Source organism: Canis aureus, chromosome 18 (assembly GCF_053574225.1).
Source record: "Canis aureus isolate CA01 chromosome 18, VMU_Caureus_v.1.0, whole genome shotgun sequence".
In the NCBI taxonomy this organism is placed as follows: domain Eukaryota; kingdom Metazoa; phylum Chordata; class Mammalia; order Carnivora; family Canidae; genus Canis; species Canis aureus.
In genome coordinates, this window is record NC_135628.1 from 8,469,933 (window position 1) to 8,491,640 (window position 21,708).

Consider the following 21,708-nt stretch of genomic DNA (forward strand, 5'->3'; position numbering starts at 1 on the left):
TATTTTCCTATGTGCATTCCCATTTAGAACTTACCAAACATTTTTACCATTTTATCATTTTCTGTCAATTTTTACATAATTCTTTAAAGAATTTATGCTCCTTTTTTCCTGGCTGAAAATTACCCAGTTTCCCACTTGGAGAGACTGAAAGTAGACTAGCAAAGTCAAGTGTGATCGCCTTGGTTGTATAGTAAAAGGGGCAATCGCTATTTCTGTGCTCTACCAGATTGCTGACCTTTTTTGTTTATCAGAGTGAGGGATTCTTTGGTCACAATGCCACCTTTAATTGTCTTCTATTTTTGCTGTTCTCCCAGGATCTTACTTGGTGTTCATCTGGGGGAAAAACACCTTTTGGTCCTTTTGTAATTATAATTCTCCATCTCCTAATTTATCTATCTTATTGTTGATTTTGTGTCTAGCTTTACATATTTCTAGAGCACATTCTTAGAATTTTACAAAATATTATTTTAAAATACCGAATTACTAAACTATTCTAAGAAGTACTTATTTATTTATTTATTTATTCACAAGAGACACACAGAGAGAGAGAGAGAGAGGAAGAAGCAGGCTCCATGCAGGGAGCCCGATAAGGGACTCGATCCTGGGACTCCAGGATCATGCCCTGGGCATGAAGGCAGGCTCTAAACCGCTGAGCCACCCAGGGATCCCCTTACTTTTGAATATTATAGAAAAGATTATATTAATGAACACTTCAAACTTAAAAATCTAAATGAATATTATCTCCTTCCATATGACTGCCTTAGGAGTTTTTACTTTTATTCAACCAATCTTGCCATTTTATTTATTTTATTTACTTATTTATTTATTCATTCATGAGAGACACAGAGAGAGAGAGAGAAGCAGAGACACAGGCAGAGGGAGAAGCAGGCTCCATGCAGGGAGCCCGATGTGGGACTTGATCCCGAGTCTCCAGGATCATGCCCTGGGCTGAAGGTAGCGCTAAACCGCTGAGCCACCAGGGCAGCCCCAATCTTACTATTAAAAAAAAAAAAATTTGGAACTCCTCTTGTGGATTTGCCTTTGGAACTGGCTGCTTTGTTTTACTCAACTCAGTGGTAGTAAATCTCCATCCTTTAGGGGTGGATCTTTCTTTTTTGAAGGAGATCATTGTCATCCATTGTCTGGTAAATAGGTTAATGAGCAGACTGGGAGACCATTTAGGAGAAAAAGCACCTGACTATAAGGAGTAAGGGTGGCATTCTTGTCTGACTAAACTGGCTCCAAAGACAACTTCAGAAAGGACTTCTGGAAGGTTTTATAGCTTTGTCAGGAGGAATTGGCTGCCCATATGTCTGGCCCCTGTGCAGATTCCTGGTTCAGTGATAGTGATAGTGATGTATGATAGTGATGATAGTGATGTATCACATAGATCCTGGCATGTCATTGCCTTGAACCTACCTGGTAGGCCATTTTTGTCTAAGAGAAATGGGAAGTCATTTAAGGATTGTGAGCAGACAAGTGCCATGAACTGGTATGTTTTGAAAGGATCATTCTGGATGCTGTATTGAGAAGACACTGAAAAGGAAAGAGTATAAGGTGGGACAGACTATAGGGCTCTAATTAGGAAGTTATTGCAGTAATCCAGGCAAGAAATGATGTTGATTCGAACAAAGAAAATGGAAGTGATGAGAGGTGGTTGGTTTAAAAGATACAGTCAATAGGTTTCCTGATATGGGCTAGATTGGGTCTCAGCTAGGAGATATTTTTCCTCCTAATGGGGTATTTGGCAACATCTGGAGACATCTTTGATTGTCATGACTAAAGGCATACTATAGGCACTTAGGGAATAGTGGCCAGGGCCAGGGTTGCTGCTATACATCCTACATTGCAGAGGACAGTTTCTCTCAAAAATTACCCAAAGAATTACCAAGTGTAAAATGTGAATTGTGCTGACGTTGAGAATCCCTGTTCTTGTTGCACTTTGCAACAACATTACTTTGCAAGTTCTCCAACTATATGCTTTAGGAGAGGCCACTTCAAGAAATTTGACACTAAGCTAACGCAATTGTTCAAAAGAGGACACACTAGCAAAATTCATTCTGCCAATGGACTGAAAGCTTAAATTAGAAAGAAACCTCCCCAGTGGGCATGTTCTAAGAATAATGCATAAGTCTGTTCAGAGGTGACTTTATCCACCAATGTATCCACATGGAGGGCAACCAAAGTCAGGACTTCTGCTTAGACATCCAGAACCCAGCTTCTACAGGAGCCACCGAAGTCTACATTTATAAAAAGTTCCTTCTGATTTTCTTGCCAGAAAGGGAACAACATATAGAGATAAATCTAAGTGGAGTTTGGCCTACCAAGTGTCCCAGGTTCATTATGCCAGAGGAAGAAATCTGTTGTCCACCATAGCAAGGCAACCACTGAACAGATTTGCCATTTTAAGGATTCATGTAGTTGGGTGTCCTCACTTTGTGCAGATTATCAACTCTATGATATGCATCAAATAATTACAACTTGGGAAACTACTCTATGAATATAGGCATCCTTTACTTAGGAACATTTTATTTGGGAAGAGAATCATCAATTCTTTTAATCCTAATTCTTGGAAATAGAGCCAATATCAAAGTAATATGGGTGTTTCTATTGGCGGTAACACATCAGGAAGGACAAAGCCACAAGACTGCTGCCCTGAGTAGACAACAAAATTATACAGGCCATCTTTATCATCCATATATTTATTATTCAAGTTCTCAAACTTATAAGATTCATAGACAAGCAAAAATATTATTACACAAAAATATTTGATAGGAAACTATCACGTATAAAATTTGTTTAAAATTTTTGAAAATTTGAAAACAAAATTTTTTGAAAATTTGTTCAAAAATCCCTTTCTGCTTTATGCTAGCTTTATCTTTTGCAATATTTTCATATCTTTGCCATTTTCTTTAAAAATCATGACATGGAGGGCACTTGATAGGATAAGCACTGAACATTATACTGTACGTTGGGAAATTGAATTTAAATAAAATATTAAGAAATATAATAATAATAAATTATGACATATTAGGGCACCTGGGTGGCTTAGTCTGTTAAGCGACTGACTCTTGATTTCCAAACAGGTCATGATCTCAGGGTGGTGAGATGGAGTGCCAAATTGGGCTCTGCACTCAGCGAGGAGTCTGCTTGAGATTCTCCCTCTCGCTTTGCCCCTCACTGCACTCACACTCTCCTTCTCTCTCTAAAATAAATAAACAAATCTTTAAAATATAAAAAAATATATAGCGTGCTATAATTATCAATGAAACAGAAAACCTTAAAAAAGGTACAGGCTTTCATGAAGCCCATAAAAGTGACATCAGAAAACAGCTAAGCTATTGAAAAATAAAGATCTGATGACTAAGTAAGTCCCTCAAAAAAGGCCCTGAAGAAGCCCTTGAATATTTTGCAAACATAACTCTGAGCATGCTACAAAAGCAAAGTGAGAAATGAAGGATGCCCTACTGTGCTATTCTATGACTTTGTTGGAAAAAAATTAACCCCTCAAAAAGACTTTAGTTTATTTTTTTGTGCATCCTAAGAATTAGCACAATCATATGCAGACTCTAACCTAGATGTTGTTAATTAGGAAATAAAATAAGGATTTTTTTAGTTTATAGACTAACATCTTATCTTTTTTCTTCAATATAAAAATACACAGAAAATTTCCTCCAGATTCCCTTATTCTCTGTCATTCCCACCACCCGCATTACAAGCCCAGTTCTTAATGAAAGACAATTGGCTTCTGTCTGCTTATTAGAGTTTGAAATGTATCCTCTACCCCAAGACGAGTACGACTTTGTTTTCCACTCCGTGGTTAAAGTGGCTGGATTAGTCACTGCCAGTAGATGGACACTTAATTCCAAAGAGCTACAGAGACATGGGCCCAAATCTCAAAGTACCTCAAGTAGCTCTAGAACCTACTGAAATATCCTATTAGATTACATTAGGATCAAGGCCTATTTGAGAAACTTGCAGCCCAAACAAATAGATGTTCCTCTCAGACCAGGGAATCCTCAGTCTGGAGAAGCCTCCCAAATGACAAAATAGCTTAACCAAATATGTCCCAAGCTTTAGATGATTATGAATTGACCTATAACTGACCAGCTCTCCTGTCACTTTTCACAACCAAACAAATCCTATAAGAGATTCTTCCTCCTTTGCATTTTACAAATTGGCTTGGTTCCAGAATGGCTTTATTCTAGTTCCTTGACCTGCCTATCATTTCAGGCCCAGCTCCTGCAAAGTTCCATGTTACAGATGAGAAAACCTACACTTGGAAGAGTTAAGTAATTTTTCAAGGCCACAAACATAATAAGTGGCAGAGTTGAGATTTGAACCATGACAGCTTGATTCCAGAACTGACGCATGTCACCATCTGCAATATTGACTCTATTGACGGAGCAATATCTGGTAAAATAGAAAAGAAGATTAGTGTTCTAGGCTGCTGCTAAGAAAGATAATGATGACTGTGTTGTGGGAAAGTTGGATCACACCAAGAGCAGCTGTCTGCAGTACCTACTCAACTATGTAAAAATTAACCAATTTAAAACCCTGGAAATTCCTTCCCAAACAAAGGCTCCTAGAAATCCTACATAAAGAAAACAGCATTAGATGGTATTTAAAGCTAAACCAATGGGATACCTGGGTTGCTCAGCTGGTTAAGCGTCTGCCTTCCGCTCGGGTCATGAACTCAGGGTCCTGGGATTGAGCCCTGTGGGGGGCTCGCTACTCAGTGAGGAGTCTGTTTCTCCCTCATGCTGTGTCTCAAATAAATAAATAATAAAATCTAGCTTTTAAAAAAAAAGCTAAACTAAAACTTAAAACAAACAAGTCAAACAAGACAAACTGACCCTAACTTCCTCCTCTACTATCAAGCCTTGGGACCATCATGCAATCTCCATGCTTCTTTCTTCCCATCTTAAACATACAGCAACATAAGTAATAATGCTCAGCTTTTTCTTCTCCATGGCATTGTGAGTACAGATCAATAAGTTTGTATTTTCTCTTTTTTAAAAAATAATTTATGGGGGGGGGGGGGGGAAACAGAGGCAGAGGGATAAGCCAGCTCGGCACTGAGCACAGAACCTGACAAGGGACCTGATCCTAGGATCCAAAAAGCATGACCTGAGCCAAAATCAAGAGTCAAAAGGCAAAGCCAAGAGTTTAACCGACTGAGCCACTCAGGTGCTCCTCAATGAGTTTTCATTGTCAATGTTTTTTGAGGTCATCAGAAAAAGGATGTCACATAATTCCAATGTGAATTCCCATTTGCTTACTTTTAGCCATTCCAGTTCATTTTATTTTTATTTTTTTTAAGATTTTATTTATTTATTCATGAAAGACACACATGAGAGAGAGGCAGAGACACAGGCAGAGGGAGAAGCAGGCTTCATGCAGGGAGCCTGACATGGGACTCGATCCCGGGACTCCAGGATCAGGCCCTGGGCAGAAAGCAGGTGCTCAACCACTGAGCCACCCAGGCATCCCTCCTGCTCATTTTATTACACTAGAATCTTCCTTGATCACTGTAAGTCATTGCTTGTACTTTGCACTATGTGTATCTACAGTTACCTACAGAAATGTATTCATCATTACTCACTAATCATTAAATTGGTTTTAGCAGTAAACAACTGAAAAGATGCCATCAAGGAGCCAGTCCATGGGAAACTAGATCATTTCCTTAAAATCAAATACAACTGCTATTGCATCATATCAAAGTCCATATCAATGATTTTGTCCTCTGTTATATCATTTTTAATGTAACAGAATAACCCTTATGGCTTTTTATTCTTCTTTTATTAGTTCTCTAATATTTGTATAGCTTTATCTGGCTATGAGCTTTTGGATTTTTTTCATGTATATATAATTTAATTTGAAGTGCTTTTTTTCCCCCAAATATTTTTACTTATGTCTCATTTTCTTTACAGGTATTTCTTTTTGTTGATACTACACTAAATATCATTCATAGTCTTCAAAGCGGTTTCATGTAAGTCCCATTTCTTCATTTCTATTTAAAATACATATATAGGTCAGAAGCATAATTATTCTATTCCTTTGAAGTTCTCTTTTAAAGCCTATGTTAATTGTGCAGTCTCAGCTGACTACCTAAAACTTCAATATTTTTATCACATATAAGCAAAGAATGGTTTTACAAATTAAGATTTCAGTTCTCCTTTTGCTGCTACAAAAGTTCCATTATAATGGTAGTTTTCAAAGTGTGGTCCCAGGACCAGTAGCATCAACATCATCTGGGAATGTTTCAGAATATGCAAATCTTTGCCCCATCTCCCCACCCCCGACACCACACCCCAGCCCATACCTACGGAAGTGTAGGCCTGGCATCCAGCAACCTGTGTTTGAACAAGCCCTACACATGATTCTGATATTTGACAACCATTGTATCATAGAGATTATTTTTAAGGTCCTTGAAGAACATGAATGATGTCTTTTTGTCTTTTTTTTTTTTTGTCTTTTTGTCTTTTATCACTCCGTGCGCCTCCAATACTATGCCTGGCATGTATTAGGTATTTAGTAGATATAAATGAATCCATTGATTAGCCAATCATTTCCAGGATTAGTTTGGCATTGTCTTCTTCTGACTTCTCTCTTCTTCACATCTGTCATCCATAAAATTGAAGTAATATTACGAAGAGACGTAAGAGTGGCCTGAACATGACTCTCACTGGGCTCTGTTGCTGTTTTGTCAGCACAATGCTGTCACAGTGCCCAGTGTTACTTTTAAGTTCTCCACGATCAGTGGTTTTTCAGGATGCTTAGAAGCAACTTGCATACCAAGCAGGAAGAGCACAAAGAAACTGCAGGATATTGAACAAACGCAGAGCACTGCGCTGCACTTATATCATCACAGCATCTTACTTCCCTCCCTAATGTAAAAGGGCAAGTGTGTCACCACATAAGCATTCAGCGGTTTCTGCTACACTGTACGCATAACAGAAAGCCAGGAAGATTAATCATGATATCTGAATCTGTAGGTATAATTCCATGCTCCAGAAGTAGTGTTTGCCTGACCTGGGTATTATATAAGAAACGTAGCTCTTGATTGCTTTTTTTCTCAAAGAGTTTCTTCATAAAAATATGAAAAAATACCACATTTCTGCATTTCATGAAATATTCACAGATAATGACAGTTTTGCTGAAATCATGTAATCAGCCATTCCTAAATTGGTGCCATTATAATTACTGTTTATTTGAAAATCCTCAGAGAAGGACAGAAGATACGTCTCCAGTTTTGTAATGATCAGAGGTTATTCTCCTGGATGCTCTTCCAAACACCTGGGTTAACACCTATGTAAATCAGATAATGCTAATGTGTGCATATTAATGAAGGTCAAGCATTACCATTCCCACAACTAATTTTTAAAAAAACTAATTTCCTCCTTTTGACAGTATTATTACCAACAGATTCTTATCCTTGCAAGTCCAGACATAACATTAAAAAATAGAAACCTCCTTTATGCTTCTAATGCCTCATCTCTTTTACTTTAAGATACTCTTGATTGCTGTTTCCAGTAGTTTGGTCTCGTGTGTTGAGAAAACCTGCTATCACACAAAGAACCTGGATTATCAGGCTTTTGGGGTTTTGTTTTGTTTTATTTTCAGAAAACCTGGGTTTCAATCCTTTAGCTACAATTAAAGATAGTCACTTCTCCTTTGAACTGTAATTTCCACATGCAGAAAGGAAAGATGACAGCTTGGTGAAAGTGACCTTTAAAAAGTCAGTTGCTATGGATGCGATCAAAAACAAAACAAAACAAAAAGCATACACAAAAAAGCCAAAAAAAATAAAAACAACCACCAAAAAATAACGAGTGTTAGTGAGGCTGTGGAAAAATCGAAACCCTTGTGCACTATTGGTGGGAATGTAAAATGGTGCAAACATATGAAAAAGAGTATGGTGGTTTCTCAAAAACTTAGAAGTAGAACTACCATATGATTCAGTAATTCCACATCTGTATATATTCCCAAAATAATTAAAAACAGCATCTTGAAGAGATATTTGTACAGCCATATTCATAATAGTATTATTCACAATAATTAAATAGTCATTCATTGAGAGATGAATGGATAAACACAATGTGATATATACATATGATGGAATATTATTCAGCCTTTAATAGAAAGTAAATTTGGACAACTGTTACACATAGGTAGATCTTGAGGACATTATGGTAGGTGAAATAAGCCAGTCACAAAAATCACAAAAACAGTACGATTTCATTTAGATGAGATATCAAGAACAATCAAACTCATGGAAACAGCAAGTAGAATGAATTGTTGCCAGGTCCAAGGTGGAGGGAGAGTTGGCCAGTTGCTGTTTAATGGATCTAGAATTTCAGTTTTGGAAGATGAAAAAGTTCTGAAGATTGGTTGCACAACAATGTGGATAAACTTAACACTACTAAGTTGTACACCTAAAAAATAGGTAAGAAATTAAAACAATGAGCTATCACTGCACACCTCTTGGAATGGCCAAAATCCAAAACACCGACAACTCCAAATGCTGGTGAGGATGTTGAGCAGCAGGAACTCTCATTCATTGCTGGTGGGAATGCAAAATAGTACAGCCACCCTGGGAGACTGGTAGTTTCCTACAAAACTAAAACACATACTCTTACCACACGATCTGGCAATCGGTCTCTTTGGTATTACCCAAAGGAATCAAAAACTAATATCTAAGGGATTCCTGGGTGGCGCAGCGGTTTGGCGCCTGCCTTTGGCCCAGGGCGCGATCCTGGAGACCCGGATCCAATCCCACATCGGGCTCCCGGTGCATGGAGCCTGCTTCTCCCTCTGCCTATGTCTCTGCCTCTCTCTCTTTCTCTCTCTGTGACTATCATAAATAAATAAAAATTAAAAAAAAAACTAATATCTACACCAAAACCTGTACACAGATGTTTATAGAAACTTTATTCACAACTGCCCAAACCCCAAATCAACCAAGATGTCCTAAGCTATGGTATATCCAGTCAATGGAACATTATTCCACATTAAAAAAGAAGTGAGCTATCAAGCCATAAAAAGACACAGAGGAATCGTAAATACCTATTACTCAGTGAGAGAAGCCAATCTAAAAAGGCCATATATATTATTTGATCCTAACTATCTGACACTCTGAAAAGACAAAACTATGAAGAGAGTAAAAAAGATCACTGGTTGTCAGTGGCTAGAGGGAGGGAGGGATGAATAGGTGAAACACAGAGAACTTTTTAGGGCAATGAAACTATTCTGTGTGATTATAATGGCAGAAATGTGTCATTATAAGTGGCATTATAAATTAATATGTACAACACCAAGGGTGAACCCTAATGTGAACTTTCGGTGATAATGATGTGGTTCATCAATTCCAATGAATGTACCCCTCTGGGGTGGGATAATGGGAAGGGGGAGAGGTATATGGGATATCTCTGTACCTTCCTCCCAGTTTTGCTGTGAATCTAAAATTCCTCTAAAAAATAAAGTCTCTAAATTGAAAGGGAAAAATTGAGATAAATTTTATGTTATGTGTATTTTGTCACAACTAAAAATAAAATTGAAATCACTTGCTTTATAAAATTTGCCCTCTTGAAAGAAAGGATTCCGTATCAATTTGCTATGTATTATTATCTCTCAGTCTTCTAATACCCCCAAAAAAGTATAATAATAAAGTTTAATATAACTATAGGGGTATAGTTTGTATTTATGTACAGTTCATTTATATGGAAAATCTATGGCAGCATCAGAAATATTCAAAACCTTCTTCCATTTCGATTGCCTCCCAGACCACACTGGAGACAGGAAGGAGTGGAGTATTTCTATGAAGAGAGAACATTTCCCAGTAGGAGGGCAGGGCTCTTTCTCTACTCATCCTTTCTCCTACCAGGCTGAGGGATTGCACAGCACTGTCCCCAGCCCTGCAAGCCGCTGAGAGGACAAGGAGATCAATTGTAAGAAGCAGGCCCCACTGGTGTGCTGAGAGATTATGTGCCCCAGTGCTCTCTCTCCCTCACCTCCTCCCTTGGCTTCTTACAACCCCCTGCCTTTCCCCCAAAATCTAGAGTCAAAGACTCCCAAATACAAAAACCAAGGTAAGGAAGTGGCTTTTTCTCAAGGCCCCAAAAGCAACTACTGTGCAGTTCAGCCATTCTCTGGAGAATTCAACACGCAACCAGTTAAAAGTAGTTTTTCTGCCCTTTTTTTTTTTTTCCTTTTCCTTTTTTGGCCTTCCTGGTCATAAAGAAAAACTCACAGTGGTAAATGGGGCTGGTTCTCTTTCCTTTACAGGCAGGTTACATTTCTCTTCAGGTGTGCCACCCCCTACCCCCTACCATCCCCACAGCTACTTGCACTTTCTCAGTGTTGGCCCCATTTTGGGAGAGGATGTTCACCGTGTAGGCCCGCCCTCTCCTCACTGCTCCACATATTCTGAATACAAACTCCAGGTTCTGAACCTCTCCCACTTCTTCTTCTCAGCCCTTGCTCCAGAAATCAAAGCCTGTTTCTGTACTACATCTCTCAGGCTGATGACAAACTGGCTAAACTGCCCTACTGGTTTACACTAGGTTGTCATTGTTAATTAGGACTCACCTCCAGAATCATTTCCATTTTAGAACAGGATTCAATACCTCAACATAAAGTCTTCATCAACCCAAGGTGAGACTCTCAGGCGCTGTATGTATCTGCCTAGTGAAGGGACCAGACAGTCTTCCCAGGGCCAGTCAAACCAGGTCACGTGATTCTTGGCCCTCCCTGCTATGCAAAAAGGCATCCTTGCTCTTTAAACTTTGCTCCTGCAGTTGTTCATTTAGTAACTATGTCCTAGGTCCATGCCACGTCCAGGCTTCTGACATGAGTTCTTCCAGCATTTCCTTGGCAGCCCTACAAGCAGCCTTTCAATAAAGTGCCCATAAATGGGGAAGCCTGGGTGGCTCAGTCTGTTAAACGTCTGCCTGTGGCTCAGATCATGATTTCAGGGTCCTGGGATGGAGTCCTATGTCGGGTTCCCTCCTCAGCGGGGAGCCTGCTTCTCCCTGCTTCTGCTTTCCCATGCTCGCTCTCTCTCTCTCTCTCTCTCTCTCTCTCTGTGGAATAAGTAAATAAAATCTGTAAAAAAATAAATAAATAAAATGGCCATAAAGACACAGAAAGAAGAAATTTAGGACTACACTGATCATTAGGGCGAAAGCAAGCCTAACTCTCATATGTGGGAAAGATCAATACTAATTCTAAAGCAGAATGAGACTGGTAGAAATAGCTCGGAGAGAAGCAAGCACATATCCTTTACCCCTTTGAATCTATGGGAAAAATGTCCTGGGAGAAAGGAAGGCAAGCAGTAAAGAGTGCATTGCTTTTGAGGCATGGATGCTAATGTAGAGTTGAAAGCGCGGTCAAGAATTTACACCAGTCATTAGGATTCGTGATAAAAATTGTTTTCACATTTAATGTTGCCTTTCTCCCCACACAGGTCTGGTTCTTCAGGCTTCTGCATCTACACTATTCATATGTCTTTGGGTTTAAAATATAGTGCTGTATTTGAACAGACTTTAATTTCTCCGTTTTTATATTCTACTGTTTAGTTAATCCTTTAAATAGAATGATAATAAATTCGGCATATTGTTGCAAAATTTGCATAGGTAATTGCCTCATTTATGCATTCTCTTTTTTGATAACAGCATTTCATGGCTGACTCGCATCAAGTTTAAAGTATGCTAACACTCCTAGAGCATGCAGTTATTTTCCAACATTACCACTAAATATTCTACTCCTGTAACTGATTGTCATTGGTTTTTGCCAGTCCTAGATTTTTAAAATAGTATCTGAAGCGTAGAGCAGTTGTGCAATCAATCTAATTCAGGTAAATTTGTTTTTCAAATGGAGAGCACCTGAAAAGTGTGGTGTAAGTAAAAACAAAAGCTGACCTCTGTTCTCAAGCAAATTCCACATTCAAAAAACAGTCTTTATCTGGAAGCGTTTGAATCAAATGAACAATTACTAGAGATGACGGTAAACTGACATGAAAATTGCCTGAATTAGTCCATCTGGAGAGAAGAAAACAGAAAGAAGACAGTCAGCGTTTTAAGATATACAAGATTATTTTAAAAAGAATACTGAAGAGCAAACTTGTTCAAAAACGTATCCTCATTTATAGATGAAGAAAAAGAAGTGTTCATCATTGATCAAGGAATAGGAAATTATCTGAAGTTGAGAGGGGTTTTGTTTGTTTTAGGTCTTGGGCTCCAACTGATATTCCACTTCTCCATTTCAAATGTATCCCCAAATGAACAGAATGCAAAGAATAAGGACAGGAACCGACACCTAAGGCTAAAATGACAAAAGAACAAAATAGGAACATAAAAATGAGTAGTCTAAGCATAGCCATATTTTCAAGAAAAAAGTGTGTAGATGATCATAAACCAGCATATGTCTACAAAGTACTGGATGTTCAGTCCCGGACTCTAAAATAATATTATGGAAAACTTTATCCTTTACTGCACCTTGTCTTTTATTAAACATTATGTGCCATAGCCCAGATGTAAATCTGACCTACCTTTGTTGCACAAGATAGCCCAAGAGAATGCTAGAAAAGCTAAATACCAGGACTAGGCAGAGACAAAATTAGCTGAGCATGGATAAAAGTCTGAAAAGAAATATTTCAAATTTCTAACAGTGGCTGCCACCACTGGATGGAATTAGAGCTGGGGAGGGGTTAGAATGATCAACTTTTCTTTTTTTAAGAATTTTTATTTATTCATTAGAGATACAGAGAGAGAGAGAGAGAGAGAGAGAGAGAGAGAAGCAGGCTCCATGCCAGGACCCCAAAGCAGGACTCGATCCTGGGTCTCCAGGACCACATCCTCGGCCAAAGGCAGCCCTAAATCACTGAGCCACCAGGGCTGCCCAGAATGATCAACTTTATATCATGTATTTTCTGCTCGAATACTTTTAATTGGTTATAATGCTTATAAATCACTTCAATAATTTAAAAATCAATTGTTAAAACTTTTGGCCAGATGTCAAATAATGCAGCTTGTCAGTTCAAGCAATTTCTGACTTAGAGAAACATCACTTCCTTACTAACGACCCCCAAATGCCACTGCTCCCCTGTCTCCCTTCAGTTGGACACACTGCCACGCCCACAGAAGTCTCAGGACTACTGTCAGGTGGCCTATCGGAGGGTGTGGAAGAGAAGGAGTGCAGGTAGGTGGGTTTTTGTAGACAATCCGTGCATTCGGAGTAAGGGAAGAAGTTGTGAAAACTATAAACAGACCTTGAATCCAGATTCCCAAACGGAGCTTCTTGCTTAAGTATTGTCCCACATTCTCCCCCACCCCAAGACTCCCTGATTTGGTTGGGTTTTTTTGCACTTCAGTTTTCACCCTCCATAGAATTCTACCAAAAAGATGACCTTTTCCTTTACATCTTTCTTAAAGCACAAATAACCTCTTGAAAGAGTAAAGTGCTATCTCCTGGGCTATTTGTGGATACCTTATTCCTATTGGTAAATGACTTGATTTTACATCCTCAAAACGGCCAGCTGAAGTTAGCCTTGCTGAGTGGAGCGAAGGCATATGGTTTGTAAGCGTATCAGCAATGGGAGGCCTGGATGTTGAATGGAAGACTTGGTCCAGCAGAGAGTGTGGAAGTCTGGGGACCGCCAAAGAACCCCAGAAGTCTTAAAGGAAGATGGGTCGTAATAGAAGGCAGTCAATACCAATACAAATTTGGTCGATACCAAATGTCTAGGGCTGCTTAGACAAGCACCCAGTGAGAAACAATAAACCCCTTTTGTTCCTTTCACCTGCTTCTCCTCTTTCCTCTCCTTCCTTTTTTTTTTTTTTTTTTTTACTTCGAATACTAAATAACAATGAGCAATGCCCTAAATAAATTTGGGTCGAAGCTCCTTCCTCCATCCCTCTACCTCCAGGGACTCCCCATCACTTTCCACAGCCTGAACACTCCATCGTTTGTCTACTGCCAAGGATAAGGTTTGCAAAACAGCTTATTGAAGCTTGCCAGTCAGAATCTGCACTGGGGAGGAGGGAGTTACAGCTCAGAGGGGCACACCTGACCGGGGCTGGTTCTTTTGCCATGATGGAAATGAGAGCTGAGGCGAAGAGCTGAATTGCCAGGGCTAAAGGTGAAGGGAGCACCAGGGGTTGGATGGGGGACTGGAAGAGAGGAGAGACTCTGGGCAGGAGAGAGAGGCACTGAGGCGGAAGAGTAAGGAGCCATCTAACAGGGAATGTTATCAAGTCTTGTTGTGTCCTGTGCACTCTGAGTCCCCTTCCCAATTCTCTACTAAATCCTCCGGAAAATATCCACTCCTTATAATTGGAGTTAGCCCCCCTTTTTGCAGATAAATTACAGGGTTGAGTAAGGAAAGTCTAACGTAAAACAAAGGCTTCTCCTCAGGACTCCACTTACATGTGTAAAAGTATATATGCTTATGACAAAATAAAAGAAAGTTGTTTCGATAGAGTGGTGACAATCTACTTTTCTCTTTTCTGTTGTCATTATTAGCATGCACTTTTACAATACATAGATCTTTTGTTTCCAAGAAAGGGCTTTGCATTCAAGTATGTACATACTTGTCCTTATGTACAAGTTCCCACCAGGTCCTCTCTCCAGCCTGGCCTGAGTCACATCGCCTCTGCCGGAGACTCATATCACACCTCCCTGTGGGTTTTGGAGCTTTCAGGACTCAGGCCCCAAACAGACGCAGGGCTTCAGAGACCAGGCTTCTGGGCATCCTAAAGACACAGCGAGCCTGCCAGTAGCAGAGATGGCTGTGCCCTCTAAAAACATGGTTACAAAATTCAAGACACGCCAGTGATAGAGAACCCACTCTACGTGCCATCAAAAATAGTCGGTAAAGGGAGCTAAAAGAAAGAGTGACATTTATTAGCAGCGCTTCTTGGTTTTCCAGAATGGTTTCTCAGTTGAGGACTTCCAATTCTTTGAAGGAGGATGGTGAAGATTAGTAAGATAGTATATAAACTGAGTCTTTTTCAGAGAGGTCAGTTCAATGCCACGTATCTTAGGGAATAATTACTGAAAGCAGTGAGGCCCTAGCTTTTAAAAACAGATTTCAAAAATCATTAAACAGTCTTTAATCACCGATTTACACTTACCTGACTCATGATTTCCCAGCTCCTTCACCTCTTTCTTTCTCAGTTTCAATGCCTCAAAAGAACACAAGCAAAAAGAGTTAAAGAATCCTTGCGGGCAAGAGTTTTTTTTTATGAAAATGACATCCAAAGAATCTAGGAAAAACAGAGCATATGCAGCTTCTCTTGGGCCCGCACTGACTTCTCTTGCAGTCTTTCTGATCCTAACCTCAATTTGTATTCTATAGTTTAATAAACTCTATTATTTGGAAATTTCGCTGCCCATTTGCACCTCACCTCTTGGGAGGTGAGAGATGGTAACTTGAGTCTCCAGGTGCACCAAGATAAAAACATCTAGAGATCACAGGAGTTGTAGAGTAACGGTTAACCCAGAGCCAGAATGTCCAGGTTGAAACCCCAGCTGTTCCTCTCCCTCATGTGACTGAGGATAAGTTACATCACCTCTGTACATCTCAGGGTCCTCATTTATAGAGTTAGGATCATAAGAACCTGCTTTATAGAGTTGGATAAACTGAATGGGTGTACATCAAGTGCTTAGGACATTGTCTAATGTATAGGAAACCATCAATAAACTTGGCCATTAATATTGGAAGTATCAAGTTCACTTTTGTGGCTTGTTGGGAGCTCTTACACCATGGCTTACATGGCATTGTGACTGAAGGTAGAAAGGAGCTGTCTTTACTTTCTTGATCCTTTGAAGACATTTCAACCTGTAAATGGAGGAATATGAAGGTTTCTCAATAATAATGATTCCATAATAATGCATAAAAGCTATAATTTACTTAGGAGTCAATGAGATTTGGTTGTCAGTGTGAACACTGGAGGGAAAAAAAGGAACAGAAACTTCATTCCCTGCTGACAATGTGAATTTTAGTGCTGGAAATGACTTTTTACTTGTTTGCATAACTATAGCGAGGGTATAAATTTTAAAATATTTCTGATCTTGCATAACTTTTGGTTCAACCTCAGTTAGGGGAAATAGAAATACATGAAGATACATGATTAAAAACTGCAACGAGAAAAGAATTACTTATTTATGTCTATTTTAATGAGAAAAGAATAATGTTTAACACTAGAAAAAGTCACTCATTTTACCTGAAAGTTGAATATCCTACATATAAATGAGCTAGAACCTCACACTGGCGAGTAAGGCAGAGTGGGTCAAAGAAGCAGATATTGGACAATTTGTAAATGGCACTTGGCAAACAGAGAAAAACAAAGAACAATTGCAAATGTTCCATGGCTGGTCATTGAATTCTGCAGCAGGAGGTGAGTGCAATTAAAGAGGAAAATACAGAGGCATGTGAGGAGTTACTGAAGTAGAGCTCCGTAGCTGTAGGAATACGAAGGTGCTTTTTAAAAGCATCAGAAATTTTCCAAACAAGTTGGATTCCCAAGTATGGCTTAATAACAACTTCAGATGCAATCATACTATTGCTCTAGCAAAGAATAATCTCTGCAGCATCTAGCTTTCTTGCTGTCTCCAAACACAAACACACAAGACTTCTGGTTTAAGTGGATGACAAAACCAAAATGCATGGGAAAATTATGGAGTTTAAGAAGTCTTATGATGTTCATATAACTATGTTTCAGGCTCTTTGATCTCTGGGGGGTCTACTCAATCCTGAACCCTTGTATCTCACCTAGAAGGACTCCAGGGCAGGACCCAATCAGTGAAGAGCAAGTATCTGTTTTTCCTTACAAAGGGTGACACCAATTCACTATGTCCCTATCCCTCAAGAGAATATTGTCTTTGGAAGTGTATCATTGCAGGGAGTCCTACTGCCAATTGATCACCAGTTTAAAAACACATTATATATAATTGCAATGTTTGTTGTTAATTTAAAAAAAAAAAAACATGATGATAATAGCTGGATATAGTCAAGTTCAAATAGTTTTAACTATGCTCCTAAACTTCAAACTGACTTGAATTAAATGATGCTTTTAGAGTTTGAAATGGCAAGTACAAATGTGATATATTTGAGTGAATTTTAGTTAAAATATCTCAATAAAATCTAAAAGTCAGGGGATCCCTGGGTGGCACAGCAGTTTAGCGCCTGCCTTTGGCCCAGGGCGTGATCCTGGAGACCCAGGATCGAATCCCATGTCGGGCTCCCAGTGCATGGAGCCTGCTTCTCCCTCTGCCTATGTCTCTGCCTCTCTCTCTGTGTGTGACTATCATAAATAAATATTTAAAAAAATTAAAAAAAATCTAAAAGTCAAATGTAAGCAAAATAACAAAACATCTAAATACTGGAGTAGTTTTTCTTTAGTTCAATCTCATATTAATGTTTTAAATGTATATAATGTCTTTATGTTTGTGAGCTATTCATCAACATTCTGTTCTTTTTAATTTTTTGCCTATCCTAACTTAAATTTATAAATGTAATATTTTAGACTTTAAATTTTTCCACTTCCACATTTTGCAATTCTTTTAATCTGTCATTGAAGTTTTGGAAAGTTCAAAAATATTTAACATTTTCCCACTCTGAATGAGTAGCATTGCTTTTGTTTTTGGTTTTTGTTTGTTTGTTTGTTTTGCTTTTTTGATAGAGTGTGAGAGCAGGTGGGGAGGGTGAAGAGGGAGAAGGAAAGAGAGAATCTCAAGCAGATTTCATACTGAGTGCAGAGATCTCAGGACTCAATTCCAGGAACCTAAGATCATGATCTGAGCCGAAATCAAGAGTTCAGATGCTTAACCAACTGAGCCACTCAAGCTCTCTGCATTGCTATTATTTATAAAGGGTCTTTCCTTTGAGATATTTGATAATAGAATTATATTTATGAGGCCCAAAGGCCCAGCGTACCAAATGAGTACATTTGCAGTTTATGCAGTTCATTACAGAGTTTGCGGAGAATGAATAAATACTTTCTCTATGAAAGCAATTAAAATAAGTGGGAAAATGATTAATAATAGTATAGGTTCATTCTATCTTATGGTTCAGAACTTTACTCTGAGCTAAATATTTTGAATTGGGAAACTTTTATCATTAATGCCATTTGGTCTAAGTCAAATTTATCAGGCCAAGTTAAAGTATCAATATGATAAGAAACTTTAGTAATCAGTCTTCAATTTGTTGCAGCTATCAAATTATTTATTCATGAATAACTTAGACCAATTCCAAAGAATCATATCTTTCAGCCATACATTTCCCAAATACATGTGTTGAGGAATGGCAGTAATTGTTCAATAATAGCATATTATTATGCTACTAATAACCTTTATTTTACTTTCGTGCAAATAGACTTTACATCAATTTTTTTCTCATTTTTTTCTTTTTCCTTTCTTATAAAAAAAATAAGAAGAATATAGACTTTCAGTCACCTGCATTCATGGCCAGGATTTTTTTTCTTCAGGTTTTTTTCATAGGTGAGTTAATCAGTGGGTCTGTATATTACCTGGGATCACCATCAATGTCTTCTCTTAGGCATTTATCTCATCAAGGTGCATATAGCAAATGATTGTTTGCCAAAGTAATCAAGCTTCTTGAGAGCAAATTTAATGGTTCCTTGTATCTCTAAGGAAAAATAGACTACCACATGCAGAGAAATCAGAACAGTCATTATTCACAAGACAGTAAAAATTTAAAGCTAAGTGGATTTAAATCCTACTAAGAAATAACATGAAATGCTAAAATGTGTGAACAGAATGTCTCCTTTTATGTTAAGACATTGCTTGACTTAGTTCTCATCAAGCCTTGATATTTTACTGGTTAGGGCTCTCCCACAGCTATGCAGCCAATAAGCTTCCATCTCTAAATATACTATAACACCTTGTATCCATGGGACCTAGATCAGAGAAGATCAGAGTGTACCAGATGCAGATGGACAACTCACACAGGTGCAGTTTATAAGATAATCGTGATTGGTGCTATCCCTAGGGTATGGAAAGAAGAGGAGGTTGCCAGGCACACAGCACCAACTGACTGGACATGCGTGGCTCTCAGATGCTTTATGATACCACTGAGTGTACGAGGGCACACACAGAGGAGCACACACAGAGGGTGCAGTGATGTATGTGCAAGAGCTCATTGGCTGTTGCCATGGAGGCAGCCAGTAATGGCGTACAGGGAACAAACTGAAGGACATAAAAAGAGATGACTATGCTACATATACTGAGAAGGAAACCTGTGAAATCCTCTCCTCTCATTGGCTATTACTATGGAGACAGCCTTTAAAAGCCCCTAGGAGATGGAAATTAGATTCTGATTTAAACACACACACACACACACACACACACCAAACACATCTCATAGTGGGGGGTATCAGCATGAAAATATTTAAGCTGTTTTCCACAACAATTGCTAACATATAGCAAGGAAATCCCCTAGGCACAATATTGGCATTATTTCATACTGATCAAGAATATAATTTTTCCTGTCCTGATAGTCATTTCAAAAAGTTATCCAGCTCATCCAATTTTATCTCCACATTGTATGTCAGATTCCCATACCACTGGATCCCATTGACAGTCACCTTTTCAAGTCATGAATACAACTCCCTGCTGCACACAAAGTGCTTAAAGACCTTGAAACCCTGATGTTTGGCAGGTAGACATAAATCAAGTTTTATCAGCTCTTTATACCTTGGGTAAACGTTTTTCAGTGGTGCATTATTAACAAGGATCCTTGGCACCCCGTTATGTTAAAAAGCCAGTTGAGCTTTAACCTGCTGGTCATAAAGCATAAAGGAAATCATTGTCTCCTAAATTATTCTCTTCTGCTTCTTTTCGAATGATAGCAGTTTGCCCCGACTCAATGACCAGAATAACCATCATCTCTTGAATCCTTCTCAGTGTCTCATTTACTCTGAACTCCGGCTTATGTGTTGTAGCTAAGCTACCTGAAACTTAGGTTTATCTTCGTTCCAAAAAATACAGGGAAATACATAACTTGGTCGAAGGAAAATAAATATGGTAGGAAAAAAACGTGCCTTTTGAGTATCCAGAAATTAATCACCATTACTTATACCCCAAGAAAAGTACCCAGCAAATTAAAAAGTTGAATAGTTGACTATGTAAAATAAGTTAAAGGATTTTTTTTTCTTCTTTTTGTAACATAAGTTAGGTAATAGAATGGGAAAAAGCTTCGGTTTGAATCTTCTAGACAGTAGCATCTAGAGGTAGACACATAGTGAGCTAGAATTTTCTCCGTGGCTGGATTCTTCAGGAGGCATGAAACAGACTGCTAACTCTGGGAAACGAACTAGGGGTGGTAGAAGGGGAGGAGGGCGGGGGGTGGGAGTGAATGGGTGACGGGCACTGGGTGTTATTCTGTATGTTAGTAAATTGAACACCAATAAAAAAAAAAAAAAAAAAAAAAAAAAAAAAAAAAGGAGGCATGAAACAAGTGTTATAAAGTATACAGTTGAAGTGGCTTAGAGGGTCACTGATTACTCTTTGCAAGGACTGTTCTAGGCATGGAATGGGGCTTGAGAGACAGTCACAGGTTGCAAAACTCTCTGATTTTCTCCCAGAAACAGTAAAATAAGAAATTCTACAACCAAGAGAGGCACATGCTTTTATTGCAAAAGTCAAAATATTAATAGAGGTATAAATCACTATGGAATGTTCTGAGTCATCCCTGTACCTGGGTGGAAGGATTATATCTTCTGCCTAAGAAAGAGAATGCTAGAGAAAGGCCAAAATAACCATTCACTGCACCAATTCCCTGCAATCAAACATTTAGCACAAATCCTTCTGCCTTCCAAATGAGTTAGTCCATGGAAACTTAACTGAGTCCTCATTACAAGTCAGGATGCTCTATCTAGAATTACAGATTTTCTTGGCTAAGGATCAGTCTGTATTTGGAAACAGTAAAGTTCTATCTATGCGCTTGGTGTCAGAAGCAATCCTGAACCTGGTGTACCTTAACATTTATTAAATGCATCTGCTGTGAGCTGCCTCCACGGCAGTGAGACAAATAAAGAAATAGAAACTTCTAAGATGATAGATCTCATCAGTGAGATGGAAAGGTGTGCTTATACAGCCTCTGAAATGTTCCCCAGTGTCTCACTTTTTCTCTCTTTGGTAAAAATGTGATTCAGCCTTCAAGAATTACTGATTTGGTATTTTCAAGCAGAGGGGAAAATCTGGTTCAATGTAAATATTAAATATTATTATTTACAAAGCTCTTTTTGTAGCAGGACTTGACATGAACTTTTAGCAAGATGTGAAGCCCAGTGTCTCATGCCTTTCACTCTAAGCACTATCCTTAGAAATTCCATTTGTAGAATAATTTTCCTGAGGAGTCTAACACTCTTATTTTAGCTTATTATACACAGAGATCATTAATTTTTTTAAGTTAATTGATTTTTCAAGCTATCACTTGGGTGCTACTATACGGATCTTCAGTTGCAAGGAAAGCCCTCTGAGGATTATTTCCTCTAAGTTACATACCTGAAATTCTTGTAATTAGCTAGCCAATGAATGGGAGCACCACTGCTAGCCTCGAGATCCCAGCAGTCTGACTTTCAATAGGCAATTACTTTGTGATGAAAAGATATTTTTATGAACCATTTACTCGTATTAGGATATTATATTTCATGGGACGCCTGGGTGGCTCAGTGGTTGAACATC

At 38.6% G+C, this 21,708-nt stretch overlaps 1 long non-coding RNA gene across 2 annotated transcripts in view; it reads right to left on the minus strand.

Moving 5' to 3' along the window:
* The window catches only part of LOC144288548 (uncharacterized), a 50,150-nt gene extending 39,122 nt beyond the window's left edge, over positions 1-11,028 (minus strand). The window contains exons 1-2 of one of the 2 annotated variants that reach the window (XR_013356484.1): positions 10,591-11,028; positions 8,485-8,623 (exon numbers count right to left, since the gene is read on the minus strand). This is a non-coding gene — a long non-coding RNA (uncharacterized LOC144288548). The remainder of the gene's footprint in view (positions 1-8,484; positions 8,624-10,590) is intronic. The other variant, XR_013356483.1, reaches the window with a different exon arrangement.
* Positions 11,029-21,708: the final 10,680 nt, after the last annotated feature.